Source organism: Sciurus carolinensis, chromosome 6, assembly GCF_902686445.1.
Source record: "Sciurus carolinensis chromosome 6, mSciCar1.2, whole genome shotgun sequence".
In the NCBI taxonomy this organism is placed as follows: domain Eukaryota; kingdom Metazoa; phylum Chordata; class Mammalia; order Rodentia; family Sciuridae; genus Sciurus; species Sciurus carolinensis.
In genome coordinates, this window is record NC_062218.1 from 13,710,147 (window position 1) to 13,726,931 (window position 16,785).

Below are 16,785 nucleotides of genomic sequence, written 5' to 3' on the forward strand. Positions count from 1 at the left end.
AAGAAATGCAACACAGCTAAGTGATCATTTTAGCTGTTGTCCTGTGCATCACTTTAAACTAACTTAGTTTTGCCCTCGGGGTTAATCTCCTTGCTGTGAAAACAGAGGTTGTACTGAGCACATAAGACTAACATGCTAGTCTTACATTATGTTGGCGATCAATATATTACTCAGTCTTGAACATCGTTAAGAATGAAAGTGACGTTGGTAATAAGTAAGCCAAGCCACCAGGGATAATGTAGGACTCTCCTGGATTAGCATAATGCCTGGTTTCCCTATATAAACATGGCTGTTGATAGCATCTGACAACTGCCAGCAATTTGAAAGTGTTTGACTTCAGGACTGAGCTAGAACATACTGTGTCATTATGAGAAAAAGATACTGCTTCCCGTGGACCAGTTTGCAATAGGAACCCCTTTTTTCTGGGGACAATGCAGCCTGATCCATAAGGCATCTCTCAGTAAGTGACCAACTGGATCTCAGCCGAACAGTTGGGCCCTCTGGCCAAACATCTGGCATGGCACAATCTATGTGACTGTTTGACTTGGCCTCAGGCAATGGCAATGGTAATGAAATAGGTTGGTAGTGATGAACCTTCTTCAATATGTACAGTCTTTCAGCTTTGATCTAAAATTAATATTAGTTGAACCATTACATTTTGAGTGGTTGGGAAAGACTAGTTTTTAATAAAAATGAATTAAGACAGATCTCAATAATAGCCAGCAATTTGGATGAGATTTGTGATGTCTGTGCTTTTAAAACTGTAACTTTATGCTCCTGGAAGGAATTATATGTTCTGAAAACTTGAAGTCATCTCAATCATAGGAAATATTGGTTTTTAGATTTGCCCACATCTTTCAGGAGGAGGTAATTTGGATGTTTTTCCACTTAATTTTCCAGATAATTGCTGTGGTTCCTCCCCATTTCTCCATTAATGTAGCCCAGATGACAGAAGAGAGGTAGCAGAGAAAAATGTGAGCCTCAAAATGGAGAAATGGAACAAGCTGGCCATCGTATTAAGAGTGTTGTTGCTATTTCATGCAATACTTCTGACCACAAGCTATAGCAAACCATTCAGGCTGCTATTGTTCTTCATGTTCCTGGCAGACCCTAGACACTTTATTTGGAAGACTGATGATCAAACAGTACTGTTCTGATCCACAAAAACTTCCACAGCCTTGCCAAGCTCCCCCACTCTCTGCTGAATGGAGATTTTCTTGTCTCCCCTTTGCTCAAAGATAATGGAAAAGCCAATAACCTCCTCAGATACTTCATGCTTTCTTTTCCTTTACCTCCCCTTATTGGCTTGGGTTTAATTCAATTTCTTCCATTTATGAATCTGCCCATCAGTGTCTCCACATTGTTATGAACTTCCCTCAGCACTTATGAATTTATATTTTTATAATTAAGTAATATTTTGCAAAAAAAGGTAGCAATGATAATATATTTGTTTATGTAAAAAAGTCTGCTGTACACGCAAATTCTATTAACAGTGAAGTTAGAAGTTTGCTAAGCAAATCAGAGATGGACTTGGAAGACTTTTCACCAGATCTTTTTGCTTTTACTTATGATCTATTTGAATATGTTACCTCTTCAAAAAGGTTAAAACATTTTTAAAAGATAAACAATTGCTGCAAAAGACAGCAGCAGTCTGAACTAATGCTTCATGGACTCTCTCTTCTACAGTAGGGTCTTGAACTCTATCAAATAGCTACTTTTCTCAGAAGTCATTGACATCCTTGCTCAGAAATTCTGACTATTTTCTACCCCCAAGCCTGAGTAGTTGAACTTGAAGAAGATGAAATGTCTGAAAATGATGATTTTTGACTTAGAAGATTCTGTGTAAGGATATACAAGCCACTGTGATACAACTTAGTGCATTGATGCAATCCCTTTTGCCAGAATTTGTGGCAGATAATCATTGATCTTCCTGTGTAGTGACAACCAATTGTACCTGGGACCCATTTGTTTAAAAAAAAAAAGTGACAGCTAGGTGGCATGTGCTCAGAACTGGCTAGGCAACTGAAGACACAGGAACCAGACCTTATCCTTCCTCTGCGGAGTCCTGAGCATAATGGAAAAGGCAGCAGTCTAAATACTCAATGTAGATGCACCGTCCCAGGGAAGTGCCTGGAGCAGAACAAGAGACAGCTAACCGTAGAGTGCTGTGGGCAGACAGGAGGAAGAGCAACTGAGCTTGCCTGGGATGGATCAAGGAAGAATGTGTGCCTGGATCGCCTTCCCACTGGAGCTGCTATAAAAGTTCTTTTAGGTGCCTCTCCCAACCCGCTTACAATAAAAAAAACAAAACAAAACAACAACAACAAAAAAAACAAAGAATTGCAATGTAGAAAGTGTCTCAGATTCAAAATCTTGAAGAAAAGAATTCATTTTACCATCATATAGCACTGAGATAAGCACCAAATCCTCAGGATGTCCACTCCATTGTCCTGGCAAAATACTCCCTCTTGGGGTTTCACTGGGGCTTTCATTGGTAGATCATGAGAAAGTCGACCTGGCCAACCAAGGCAAAAGATATTTTCCCAAATGTCACTCTCAGCAATAGAAAGCACATCATGTCATAAAGCTCTTGGGTTTTGTTGTTATGGTTGTTGGTATTGGTATAATTACTCAAGTCATGACTCAATATTCTTTGAGCAAGCTTCTTTTTGAATCAGTTGGGAAACAGCTTTTGGGAAAGGTTCTGCCTGCGGTGAGCAAAAGAAGAACGGTGTTGGCGGGGGTACTTGGATGAACCCAAGGGTGCTTAACCACTGAGTCACATCCCCAGTCCTTTTTCATTTTTTATTTTGAGACAGGATCTCACTAAGTTGCTGAGGCCCTTGAACTTGCCATCCTCCTGGTTCAGTCTGGCGAGCTGCTGGGATTATGGTACATGCCACCTTGCTTGCCAAGAGGAATGATTTTGATACAGTGCTTTAATCACTGTTGTAGATTCATTGACATGGAGGAGGAATAATCAAAAGCAGAGATGATACTGGCTCTGAAGTCATAATAGATATTAAGGGCAGAAAAAAATTGATTTTGTTTGCTGTAGAATGAGTGCGTGGAGGCAGGTGGCTGGAGGGATACTGGAATCCACAGCTTTTTACAATAACTTCTTATCCTGAGGTTCCTTTTGCTTCAAGATGAAGGAAACACAGTCCACCAGAAACAGATGAGCCAGCAATGCTGCATGAAGCTGCTTAGGGTGCCGCAGCTGCTTCATGAGTTGGGAATAGAACTGAAAATAATAAATTTCTATTAAATGAATGACAGACTCGGGCTTAGGGAATTCATAAAAGAAACAAACAAACCCGAAAAAAAATATTGAGTGGGAGGGGAGGGTCCCCAATATTGATTGAACTCCTGTAAGCCAGGCATTTGGTGTAAATCATTTTATTTAATCTTTACAGCACCCCAGAGAAGTAAGGATTTGATCTTGGTTTTGTAGAGGAGAAAAATGACAACTCAATAAAGTGAAGAAGTTGAATGCCAATAAGCTGAAAGCAAGCGAAAAGAACAAGTAAGGCCATTTCTAAGTATACTCAGGTGTTTATGGACCATTGTGTTTGACAGCCAGGTCCAGGTGGTCATTGTAGAGCTCTCTGAAGACCTAAGGAACTCTAAGGCCAGTTCCTCCAGCAGCACCTGCACCTGAATCTGAAAGCACTCTCTGACTTTGGTCAGAGAGATCTTACCAGAAGGTGCACATAAAAGCAATTGTTTGGATAAACGTGTTAGTCAGGTTTCTTTAGAGAAACAGGTACAATATGGTTAGGTTTATATTGCACAAATCACTGGTAGGGTTCTTGTGGAGTTTGGCAAGTCCAAAACTCATAAGGGAGATCAGCAGGCTGCACATTCAGACATGAGCTGGTGCTACGTCCTATGCCAGAACTTCTCTCCTGAGAAACCTCAGTTTTTGCTTTAAAGACTTTCACTCTTTGGAAGAGGCCCACCTACCTTATTGAGGGTAATTTTCTTTACTTAAAGTCAACTGATTGTGTATGTTAACTACATCCACCAAATGTCTACACAGAAACACCTAGATTACTATTGGTTTGATAACTGGGTATCATAGCCCAGCCAAGTTCATATCACGAGGAATTTGAGGCATGGACACTTACTGGAATAAAGGATAATAATGGCTTATAGGTTAAGCCTGAGAACCACTGTATCTAAAAGAATTACAAAGTGAGTCACATACAGAGAACTTCTAATGGGAAACCAGTTGTCAATGGTGTACAAAGAACTCATTGGTTCAAAAGTGTAACTCTTGCTTTGACAAGGCGTGGCGTGTCAAGAAGCACGTAAAGAATTTCTTCAGTGCAGGTTTTTGTTTATCAATTGCTGTGAACTTCAGTTTAGCCTCTAGTGAAATAAGAAGGCCAGAGTTTTGAGATGTGCTTTGCTGGTGTTAGAAGCACTGATTAAGGAGGGGTCCCGGTGTGTCTTAATCAAAATGGGGAAGCAGCAGCCTCCTAGTTTTGTGACTCTTCTCTGAAAGTGTCTTATTTTCTCTACTTATAAGTTGAGAAGTTTCTAAGCCCAAAGTGTCAACATAACTTTATTCTGTATTTTGGCCGGGTTTTGTTTGATAGTCTGATCATTAATACTTTGTTGAGCGTGATAAGCTATTCGAGAGGTGGGTTTTTATCTCCATTTTATCAATGAAATTGAGAAATGTTGGAGACATCCAGTTTGCAAGACCTCATCTGATGGGTTGGTCTTCACCTCAGTGGAACAGAAAGCTCTAAGTGAGAAGGCTGCACGCATGTGCTTGGGCTTCTCAGATTCTCGGGTTTCCCTCGCATCTCTTACAGTTCATCAGCAAGTACAAATCCGTCTTGGATCTTAGCATTTCTGGCTGTCATCCCGTTTTGAGATGCCATCATCTTACCCCTTTTTTAAAGTTGAACCTCCCTCTTTCTTACTCCCCCAAAATCTCTTTTCCACTCAGCAGCCAGCATAACCATTGAGAGCCAGTTTATGTCAGGTCCCTGCTTGAAATCCAATTCAGTCCTCACACTGTCGATGGCCAGGACAGATCTGTGTGATCTCGTCCTGCTCCAATTCCAGATATCTACAGCACATGTGACATCCTCCTTCACTGGGGCAGCCACACCACCTCTCTGTCCCTGGATCATGCTGGCTTAGCTGGCTCAGAACATTTGTACATGCTTACCTTACGTTCCCGGGTTTCACTTTGCTGACTTCTTTTGGTTTCAGATTAAACATCCTCTCCCTAGACTTGGAGTGGCTTCCTCAACTTTTCTTAATAAACTAGCATCACTGTCTGTCAGCATCACAAAGTGGTGCTTCGCCAAACCACCCTGTGCTGTTTCGTTCATCTAGGGGCAGAATTTGTATCTATTTATCACTCTATTTAAGCTCATAGAGACACAATAGCATCTAGTTCTTTGCTCTGTTTTCAGTGCCTTGGGCTGTACATAACCCAGGTACACATACAATGAGTATCTGGGGATCAGGTGTTATACTTAGACTTTGGAAATCAGCCACAAAAATATTTGACCAACGTTTTGTTCCTAAATATACCTCAAGTGTGACATTCGCTTCCTAATCTCATGGACACTTACCTGTGTAACAATCAATTTGAGTCATTGCTCTGTATAACCCAGAGTCAACATTGGCATTGTCCACAAATGCTTTCTCCTCTTCTTGGATACAACATTTTCTTCTGTGTGCATTTTAAAAACAAAAAGAAAGGAAAGCAGAGCTTTACGGAATGAGGTTTGAAGGAAATTCAGTCATGTCTCATGAATCCAAGTAGAGTACCTTGCTATAAATTTCGTATTGAAATTGGGGGTTGATATTTTATGCCAAATCAAAATTTTTTTCTTCTTATATTCTCCCTTTCCTCCTTACTCCCCGCTCCCCTACCCTCTGTATTTCAACCCCTTTGATGATTTAGGATATGTCACACTTTATATAATTATAGATGGGAAAATTTATCAGATGACATAATTTTTTTCTCCAGAGTCTTTATAATATCCCCTAGAAATAAATAAGGATGATGATTTTTAATAGCATCTGTTTCTCCAGCCTCTGTGCTGGTTTGTACCTGTGATCACAAACCTGTCCCTTCACCAGTACAAGACCTTGTGTGAGCCAGAAGGTCAGGCACTCCAGTAGATGTGTAGGAGTCCTACAAGGGAGCCATGCTTAAGGGAAGACCTCAGACATTCCACACTCTTCCATGTGTCTGTGTCCTAATCTCCTCTTCTTGTAAAGACACAAGTCACGTTGGATCAGTGTTCACTCTCCTGACTATTTTCACCTTCACTACCTTGTTCAAGACCCCATCTCCAAATACAGTTATGTGCTGAGGTGCTAGGAGTTGTGACTTTGGCATAGGAATTTCAAGGGAACACTATTCAGCCCATGATGACGCTATAGGGACTAGGACACACAGAAATGTTGTGCTGGATTCCACAATGTGACTTACCATCTGAAGGCCAGTGGGGATGGAGATCTCTTTTTTATCTTGAAATGCCGCTCTTCTGAAATAGAAATCTACAGTCTTTAAACTCAGTATCCACAAATACTCTATACTCTGAAGCTGAAGTAAATAGTGTACTAAAACACAGTTTCTCCATTTTTCTATTTTTAATTTTTTATGGATTTAACCTAAGATCTACCTAAGAACTGAGTAGCCACTGTGGCTCTTGTAATGATATCTCATTACAAAGTTCTTTGAGAAAATATGTCATCAGAGCCACTGAGAAGTTTATGAGAACTTTCTTCTTTTCTAAATAAGTATAAGGCCCCAAAGGCACTAGTAAGCCCTCAGATCACTGAATATCAATCATAATAAATTCCTGAATAAAAATAATCCATTTAGGGAAAAAAAAGGTATATCAATCATAGGATTTTAAAAAGAAAGTGAAGTCCTTTGTGATAACTTAAGGAATTAATAGAGTTACTTAAGAATTTTTTTATAACAATAGTTCCATTTCTGTGAACATAAAACATTATTTGATTTTTATTAATTTATCATAAATTAAAAATTATTTTGGTATTGGGAGTTGGAAGGCTTATCTCCCTTTCTCAGCCTGTGAGTAAAAAGGAGAAAAGTGAAGACGGATTTTTTTTTTGTATAGCCCTTTATATTTCTCAAAGTGACCTGCTTTACAAACCTCATAGTCACAGAGTTAAATTTTATAAGTAATAGATTTCTTTGAGATTATCTAATCCAAGCCCATAATTTACAAATGTAGCAAATAAGGCCCCCAAAAGTCAAAATGACTTAAAGTACACATTGAACAATTTAACAGAAATATTCAAAACCTAATACATCTGCTTAATTTGTTCTAATATTTCTTAAGTTCATTTGTTTATAGGATAAACAACTCGTTTTTATTCTCTGAAGTAATGTAAAGTCTGGCACTTTGAGGTTTGTTATTTCTTAAGTCAAATAAGAAAAATTAACTTCCCCTTCACTCTTAATGCATTGGTTTGTGGATGATTCATCTCATAGTTACCTTCCAAGTATCCGTTTCAATTATCCCTGATCACTGCAGAACAAAAATAAAAATAAAGACATTTAGGCACAGCCTAAAAGAAAATGGTATCAATAATCTAAAAATATTTTTTTAGATGCTGTACAAAATTAGGGAGTCAGAAACACGTGAGCAAGCATTTAAAAGTTTTTGAGTGGAGATGCTCCATTAGGGCAGCAACATTGGTTTATCTGCACCCTGGGGCAGAATTGAGAGTGCAGGTGTTTTGCCAATTATCTGGTTGGGATATCCGGTATAAAATAGGACTTTCTCCAACTAGCTTGGACTTATGGTCGCCCTGTTCTTTAGGAAACAGCCTCACAGAGAACCAGGGGACAAACCGGACCAGTCACAGGTTGCAGGATATGCTAGCTGTTCATGCAGGGCCCAAAGCAGCTCTTGTCCTGGGAAAGTGGTCGCAGCCGTCCAGAGGAAGTGGGCAGCTGAGTGCCTTGTCTCCTCCCTCTGACTCTAGAGAGGCTTCCTCAGGCTGTCTGGACCACAGCTGCCCTTCCATTCTGAGCACACTGTCCATGCACTGTCCCACAAGTCTTCTTCCATGTCCGTCATCTGGTAAAATTCCATTTCTGTACAGGTTTTAGTCAGGTGTGCCCTCAAGCTGCCTCCAAATGCATTTTGCATTTGTACTAAAGGCACCTCCCTTTGTAGAAAAGTGTAAACTGATATGTAAACCTGCTGTCACCTGCTCTTGTGACAAGTCATTGAGTCTCAGCCAGTCATAAGGGGAGGACTGCTCCAAGCATGTTCAAGTAAGCCAACCTGAGCTGGAACCGATCGGGCTCTCTTTAGTCATCTCTGTTTTTTACCTGTCCCTTCCTTTTCTCTGACTATCAGTGTGATCTGTCATGTAATAGGGTGAGGCATTGTGAACCATTTGTAGATCAGAATGCTGCCCAGTTCTAGAATCACAAGTAAAGCCAATTAATTACAAAAGTGAATTTGTCATAATCTTTTTTTAACATAGTAAACTATATAGTATTACATATTATAATAATAAATGATGTAATGAGAAGGGAAAGGTGAGCATTTTAGCACGAGACACTGGACTGGCACGTGGAGTTAGGACACTGTACCTCTTGGGGATCGTCCCTGTGCTTCAGGCTACCCACCCTGTACCCAGTGTGCACTGGGAAGGAGAAGACAATAAATCACCATGTTTATAGAAATTCCAGGAAACTGGACATGGTCCATGCTGGTCAGAGGTCACCAGTGGGCACATTTTGCAGCACATTTTGATGATATGAAGGTCAGAGTGTTATAAATTGAGTTTTCTAAAAATACTAAACAGCATTCCTCATTAGAGGGTTAAACCATCAACTAATTCTAAACAAATTCCCTCAAACAACAGGTACTCTGGCCCCTAACACCTGTTTTTCCTTTGTATTTCTGAGCAGACTATCATAAACTGCACTTCCAAACTCTCAAGCATCATTTCCAGAAATAGCTTCTACTTATTTTTTGTAATCACAAGCCATACAGATTTTGAGCAGCAAGGCACCCCCAGAGACAGTTCCAACTAGGCATTTTTGTCAGTAGATTGAAACAACACCTGACTCTGACTCAGTAAGTAAACATCACAACTTAGACCACTCTGAATTCACAGGTTGTCCTGAGCTGAAAATTATGCAGCCTCTTAGTTGAAGTGAAGATTAAGCCATTTGGTGGATAGGGCTGTGACCGCCTGCTGTGTCTTCCCTGTGCCTACAGCCTGGGAATTGGCAGTTGGGACAACATAGCCTTTCCAAGTCTGTCACCAGCAGGGGGGCACATCTGTGCTGGACATTACCCACAAGTTCCGGAGAACCAGATAATTTATTATTTCCCTTTTCTTCTGTGTATGCTGAATTATGCACGTGGAAATGGTCTAACACCTTGCCTGCTTCCTGTCGAGTCCATCATGAGCATCTTGCTTTGATTTCCTTCATTGTCTTTCAGAGTGTAGCCTCAGAATTTGAAGATCTTCTCTAGGCTGTCTTTCATTTACTCTGAGCAGCCTGTGTATTTAAGTGGAATAAGAAGCTACAGAATAAGAATTTTATTTTTAAGAATATATTAGCAGTTTTAAATCCTTCCACATCAGACCATGGACTTCTGCTGTCCAGTGATGGCTTTTCCCCAGAACCACTTCCTCACAGTTAGACAGGATTTTGCCCATCGATATCACACGGATGACTCTCTTTCCCACAGTGTCCCCCGACATCTTGGAGTCAGTCCTTCAGGACCTATTAGAGTGAAAGATGCAGACGGGCCCTGAAAATCATGGCAGAGGGGTTGTAGGCTCTGCTCCTTTCTCTTCCCCTAACCAGAACCCAACACATACAGGAACAATTACAACTCAAAAGGCTTTAACTGAGATTTGTCCCAAGTGGACCCTTCCCAGTGGTGACCCTCCACCTGAGCTTCCCTTTCAGTTAAAACTTGCGTGCTACACACAGTAAGCACCTGTACTCTGCTGTATTGTCAGTGCTTAGACAGGTTCTGACAAACAGCAGGGACTCAGTGTGCGGAATCTAATTATGGCACATTGTGAGCCTGTGTAAGCACACTCTTTTTTTGTAAACAGCTGTCCTTCAGAATTCACGTGGGAACCTCTTTAAAAGCCTGCTTTTGTTTAATACATCATTTTGCCCATCATGGATTATTGAAGACAACTGGATATTATTTTCACCCAAAGAACCATCCAAACCCCAGCCATTTTCTTTAAGTGGACTGAGCAAAAAGAGTTGTTTTGTATTGATATTAAACCATTAATATTGATTTAAGTATGCAGAAATATTTTTTCTTTCTTGTATTCCTCCCCAAATTGTCATAGTATGAAGTTGCTAAAACAACAAAAATATTGTGCCCCAATGTCTCCATTTCACAGACATCCTAACTGTATATTCCAATGGAACATGATGTGTGCCTATTTTTTGATCCTGTATGAAGATGATTATTTAAATGTGAACTTGAAAGTTAATTGCTTATGAGGAAATCCTCATCCCTCAGAGCTTGCAGACTACCCACGGGTTGCCCTTTCACCCGTGGTGGTTAAGAGTGCATGATCTGGGACATCATGGACCTAGGATGGACTCCTAATTGCTTAGCCTCCCTCAAATTCATTTATTCTTACCAAAAAATTAAAAAACCAAAGTGCCCAATAATAAAACTAACTTCATAGGGCTGCTAGGTAGATTAAATTTGATAGGACATAAAAGATTTTAGCACAAAGCCTAATGCAGAGTGAACACTCAGTACTTTTTAACCAATAATATTATCATCAGAGTTGCAAAGAACTCCCTGGATTCAAATAATGGTTTTTATATACAAATGCTTTATATGTCTGGAAAGCATAAATCATTTTAAAGAAAAAAGAGAAAGTTTTAGATATTTTGATAGAAGAATAATAGACTACAACAAAGGAGAGAATGGGATTATTCTGTTAAATAGTAAAAAGAATTGAGTCATTTAAGCTAAGATGAAAGAGAAAAGATGAAGAAAGATGACTTGGAAATAATTTTTATTATGCATAAATGAGGAAATGTTAACATGCCCATTGGAAGCATAGTGTTACGGTGTTTGGTCAGCCTAAGCTGCAAATTCCTCCTTTTCCCCTATTGACATAAGTGACAGGTGTTATTTACATAGGCAACATATACACATGAATCCAAATTCCCAGAATTTCTTTGGAAACACAAAATATTTTGTTGAATAACAGCAAATTGAACTCTAGGCAATTTTGGTTTGGTAATTATTTCTTTATACTTTAAACACATATCAGTAATGAAATCAGACAATAATGATCCTTTTTTCCTTTTCTGTTAAAAAACAATACAGGAATATATTTTAAATTTAAATATATCTTTTATTAGTTTTTTCATCTCTCTCTTGCCACAAATAATATTGAGAAGGTGAATAAGAATGTGCCATTGGATAATATCCATCAATGAACCTTGATTAATATTAAAATTATAATACATGGAATGCAAATTTGAATAGAATGTGAACACAATTACAAACTTCGCTTGTATCACTATTTTATCTGCCTTAAATTTGTGCAACAGAAGCTGTTATTTTGTATGGTTGATTTGTCATTATATTTTTCTTTTATAATACTTTATGAAAACTGAAATGAAATAACAAATTGTAACAGTATTTGTTTAATACCCTTCCCTCTCTTCCCAATTCTAAAATTCAGGAGGCGGGTCTGTCCTGTTTATTTGTATTTTTATTCTTTAATTCAGATCTTGATTCCTTATAGGCACTTAACAAATATCTCTCCAATAAAAAAATTCAAATGAAATGTAGATATGCAAACATCACATCTGCATTTTTATCCTATCAATCTTCCTCTTTTTTGGTACCAAATAGGTTTTTTTATTATTTTTTATTTGTTCTAATTAGTCATACACAACAGTGGAGAGCATTTATGCATTTTGATAAATCATACATCAATCTTAACAAAAGAGAAATAGACAAACTGATTCTTGGGCAAAAAAAAAATTTTTTTTTAATTACAGAAGTATCTCTAAATATATGATTCACACACCTGCAGGAAATTATCATCCTCACAATTATTAACTGTACATCTGATTGCAGTAGCTCCTATGAACAAATGCAAAGATGAAATCAGCCATGGGCTTTGCACACTCCCTTCTGCACTCCTCTGTAATCACAGGGACATTTTGCTGTAAGGTAATGTTCCATTCTGATGACCCTTTAAAGTGTGTGTATTCGTCTGTTTGGGCTGTTATAACAAGGTACCACAGACTGGGAAGTTTAAACAATGGAAGTATATTTTCTCACACTTCTGGAGTCTAGAACTTCAAGATCAGGGCGGGGTTGGTCTCTTTCAAACCTCTTTTTGACTTGCAGATGGTCATCTTCTCCTGTGTCATCACATGAACTTTCTTCTATGTGTGTCTGTGACCTCATTTCCTCTTCTCATAATTAAAATAATAATAGTAAAAAAGAAGAACAACAACAAAAGCCAACAACACTAGTCATATTGGGTTAGGACCCACCCTAAGACCTCGAGAACTCCTTCTAACTTAACGCCCTTTTTAAAGACTCCCTCTATAAATACAGTCATATTCAGAGGTACTGGGGATTGGTACTATAGGAATTTGGGGGAGGAATGCAATTCAGCCTGTAAGTCTTTCATGAAAAGTCTTCTGTGATCTGATTGGTCTCAGAAGTCCTTGCTGAGATCAAAGTATTTAGTATGCTACTTCATTAGGAATCTCCAGGAGAAGAATACAGGATCCTGAGTTTGCCAAAACAGCAACAACAACAGCAACAACAACAGCACAGAGCCCTCTCTTCGAATACCGCATATCTTCCACATCACAACAGATCTTCCTTGGTGCGCCAGCTGGATGAGTCATAGCAGTTTTCACAGTATTCAATGTTTTCAGATATTCACTTTAAAAGCTGCCTATTGGTCTTTGCCTGATCCTAAGCAACTCACTGGCAAGTCCAGTCTCTAATGAACAACTGTTTCCAACTCCACACCATCTCCAAAATACACTCTTAATCTGACACAGGATTTTTTTAGGTATTTCATAACCTCATTCAATCAAGACTTTACCTTTTTGTATTCTACCAACCGGTTGGTACCAGTTTTACCACCAACCCCTCACTCCGGTTTTGGAGGTACCTTTGGAATCTTTCTTTGTCATGACTGGCATAACATTTTTAGCAGCTAATTATCTTGTTTGCAGAGAATGAAGAAAAGGAGGTTTGCAATGCAATGCCTCTTGGAGGCAAGGAAACATAAATTTACAACTTTGAATAGGGTTTCAATGCAGAATAGCTGTCCAACCTCCATGGAAACAGAATTCTTTATTGGACTCATTATACAGGCAAACTTGCTAAGCTCTTTAGGACATTAGTGCCTTTAATGACGATGTTAGCAACTTTCTCTCAACTATTCCATATTTACAGTGAGTCCTTACCAGAGTGGGGCCTTGTGAATTAATCCCTATTTAATGAGAAATATTTGAAGGTGATGAGAGTCATCTGCTGCTGATGGGAAGACTTTGCTTTGATAGATTATTTTTGGAACATTAAAGCCTCCTCAATCTAGATACCTGACTATTTAGGACAGGATAATTTTTTGAGAGATTGAAATAAAATATGGGATTTATACTCAGTTATTTTCATCACCTATAAAATGTTCTGTATTTGCTTTTAGGGGCTTAAAATTTCACACTTTCTTGCTTTCATCAACCCTCAGTAGCCTGCACTAAATCAAATGGCTAGATATTGAGTTTTGGCTGAGGGTCTTTTTTAGTGAGGTGATAGCCAATGGCTGCATTGGAGAAAATGTAATTTATTTTAGATTAATTTGTAATATATGTTTCATTTCAAACTGTCTGGAGAGAGCTATGAAACATATTTATACATGAAAATGCTGCTGGATTCTCACCAATGTGATGCAAATTTTCCATATTCATGTCATGACTTAGATATAAAGTATAATTAAAATATGTTCAGGTATCTGGATAGGTTTGGATGCTCAAAATAAAGTATTGTAATAAAAACTGTTATCATTTCCTTATGCTTGATCTCATCACTCTGTTAGAAAGCGTGCTGAGATTAACTGGTGGAAATAAATGACCAGAGAGGCCAGGCAGTGGTAAGCATCTATAATCCCAGCAGCTTGGAAGACTGAGACAGGAGGATCATGAGTTCAAAGCCGGTCTCAGCAAAAGTGAGGCACTGAGCAAATCAGTGAGACCCTCCTCTAAATAAAATACAAAATAGGACTGCAGATGTGACTCAGTGGTCAAGTGCCCCTGAGTTCAATCCCCAGTACCATAAATAAATAAATAAATAAATAAATAAATAAATAAATAAATAAATAACCAAACTAACTTTCCTTTTGACTCATGTGCTGCTTTTATCTGTTCCTAGACATAAATAAAGTGTTTAACCTCTTAATGTACTTTTTATATGTAAATTTGAAAGACTCCATGGGTGTGTGATAGTGGGTGGAAAGGTAAAACCCACCAACAGAGGATTTCTTTTCTCTTTGGAAACTGTTAACCCCACTCATTTGGTGACATGCTTTTAGAATCTGTGCACCTACAAGGATCTTGCCTTTTTCATCCAGTGGACACGCAGGTAATTCGATAGCCAAGTCCTGATCTAACCATGGCAATAAAGCAGGATGACTTAATGATAAAACTATTGGATCTGATATTAACTGGCAATAAGTAAGGTCCTGACCCTTTTCTGGACACGGTTTCTAGTCTATGGAATGAGGAGGCTTCAACTTCTTTGCTGTTTTGCAGCACACCCAAAGCAAAATAAAAAAATAGTTGTTCATTTTATTGCATCACTAATATTTTACATGTTTTAGATGGTACCCTTAAATTCAAAGTCGATCTAAAACTCTTACATTGTAGCTGTTCATTTTTATTTTAAAGGCACCAAAATGGACAATCTTTATGTATGATAATGATGTTAAGGATTTGATAAGAAAGTAAAACATAATTCCATAACAAATCAAACCTTAGTCAAAAAAATGTTTAAAGAACAAACAAGCAGTCATACATGTACAATCAGAAAAATGAGAAATTATATTCCGTGTATGTATGATTTATCAAAACACATAAATGCATTCTATTATCATGTATAACTAATTAGAACATTTTTTTAATTAAATAAAAGAACAAACAAGTTGATTTCTGTATAGCTTGTTTTATTCCTTACTCCATGAGAAGTTTGTGAGGTCATAAGTCTGTTAGTTCAAAGACCCAGATCAGGTCCTGCTCTGCTTGCACACTTTGGGCAGATCATTGACTTTGACAGAACCTCAACTTTGCCTTCATAAAATGGTAGTGAAATCCCCACAACAGTCATTGTGTTGGGAGGAAGTGTCTGAGACTGTGGCACTGATGGGTAGATGCATCCTAGGGTGCAGACAGATACTCTTTTAGAAGAAAAGTGATATATATGATGGAGACCTTCTTCTCCAAATGCAGGACTTTGCTGACTTGAAAGAGAATTGATTTGCACTTTTGCCTTGATGGCCATCCCTGACCAACTTGCAAAATTTTCTGTCTTAGCCCTTAGATACGAGAGTTTAGATTTGTCATATGAGAGTGAATATACATAGATGAAATTTTAGAGACTGGAATTTGGAGGGGGAATACTAGCTGAGTGCCCCAAGAAACAAAGGTAGAGAGAGCATGTGTCTCTGTTCCACCTTCAAATGCTGTATGTCCCTTCGCAGTTCTGTACAGCAGAGAGTCTCCAGAGTCAAGAGGCATTGTGTGATGAGAGCAGAGCCCCAGCAGCCTGGCTGTATGGGAGGCACGTCCACCCATACGAACTGCTAGCATCAATTCTAGCACAAAGCACTGGGAGTCATGTGTGCACCACATGTGTGTATATGTGTGTGTATGTGTGTGTGTGTGGTACTTATGAGGAGGTAAAGAGGTAAAATCTGACAAAGTCCTTTTTGTTACTAAAAGAAATTCCCAGGATATGTTCAAATGAGAATCCAAGAATCTGTAGACAATGAATATACTGTGATATCTTTCCTCCTATTTTATAAACCAGTGAAAAAGATCCACTGTAGACTTTCTTTTCTTTTCATAGCTAGCCATTAAAATAGAAGGAAAATATTATATTAGCCCTTCTCATCCAATATCTTGCTGGAATTCAATTCCAAAGTTTTTTGGCAAATCCTTAGCTGTTAAGATTTGTTAGTACTAAGATAGCCAAATTAATTATTTCTTTTAAAAATTATCAAATAATAGATTATAAAAGTAAATTTGCCCAAACTTAACATTTTAAATGACTTAGGAAAAAAGCAAAATAATTATTTTGAAATATTTTTATTATTCCTGTATCTAAATGTCAATTTAACATTTGTCATCAAACAAATGTAAGAGTAATAATTGTTTCATAATAAAATTTGGTAAGAGTTAAATCTTTACATTGAAGTGAATTTGAATGTTTGTTCATTTGTCATTGTGTGTGTGTGTGTGTATATGTCATTTAAACTCTTGTGGGTTAAATTATTAAAATGGAAACTGTGAAAAACGTATTAGTTATTCATTACCTGCACATCTGAAATTAGCCATTTTATCTACCAAATACGATTTCCATGTTGAAGAGCAGTTAACCCAATGCCCTCCCAAATATTAAACTCCATTAAGCTGTCCACTGAGCAGTGACCATGATCCTCAGTGCATCCTCTCAAATTGTTTATCATTAATGTCCATAAAAAGTAACTGATTTACTATAA

At 38.2% G+C, this 16,785-nt stretch overlaps 1 protein-coding gene across 2 annotated transcripts in view; it reads left to right on the top strand.

Moving 5' to 3' along the window:
• Nucleotides 1–16,785, top strand: part of Fbxl7 (F-box and leucine rich repeat protein 7) — a 386,769-nt gene that overhangs the window by 274,015 nt on the left and 95,969 nt on the right. The window contains exon 1 of one of the 2 annotated variants that reach the window (XM_047556569.1): nucleotides 3,423–3,526. The exons of the other annotated variant lie outside the window; for it this stretch is intronic. The gene's annotated coding sequence lies outside the window, so the exon portion shown is untranslated. Of the gene's footprint in view, nucleotides 1–3,422; nucleotides 3,527–16,785 lie in introns of those variants that run through there. 2 annotated transcript variants of the gene reach the window in all.